This window comes from Anneissia japonica, unplaced genomic scaffold (assembly GCF_011630105.1).
Source record: "Anneissia japonica isolate Jap-2015-1 unplaced genomic scaffold, ASM1163010v1 scaffold1813_len188347_cov109, whole genome shotgun sequence".
NCBI classification, from domain to species: domain Eukaryota; kingdom Metazoa; phylum Echinodermata; class Crinoidea; order Comatulida; family Comatulidae; genus Anneissia; species Anneissia japonica.
In genome coordinates, this window is record NW_022711452.1 from 79236 (window position 1) to 79817 (window position 582).

Here is a 582-nt window from a genome sequence, read left to right on the forward strand (position 1 = left end):
AATAATAATAATAATAATAATAATAATAATAATACAGCATACTTCCTATGCCCAGCCTACACTGCATAAGTCTAACGACGAGTAAAGACTTGACCACTAACTAACTGGCATGCAGATTTCACTTTAAAATCCATTTTGGCGAATTATAAATAATCCAGTAATTCTTGGGAGTTTACATTGTTTTTGAAGATAGTTTCGTACAAATTTGTTAACAGCAGAACATATCCAGAGGTGACGGAACTAGGGGGTGCTGTGTTATGGAGAGTAATGTGTGACCGGAAATGGTCTGCAGTCAGTTGGTTGTTACCATGCGCCAGTGATGTTGGAGTATATAGTACAGCAATTTGAAACTATTAATGAATGAATAAAGTTCGGAGTTTGTCGGGTAGTGAAATGATTATTTCACAAGTGCTCCCTAAATTCACCGCTAAATTACGGTGATTAATTTAATTAGCGAAGATATGGAGACAATTATTTCGAATCCCTCTTTCCAAGAGGGGATGCAAATGCCTTGTGAAAATGAGTACGCCGCGGTACTCATTTTCACAAAGAAATACACACAACTTTTTAGCTAAGAATATG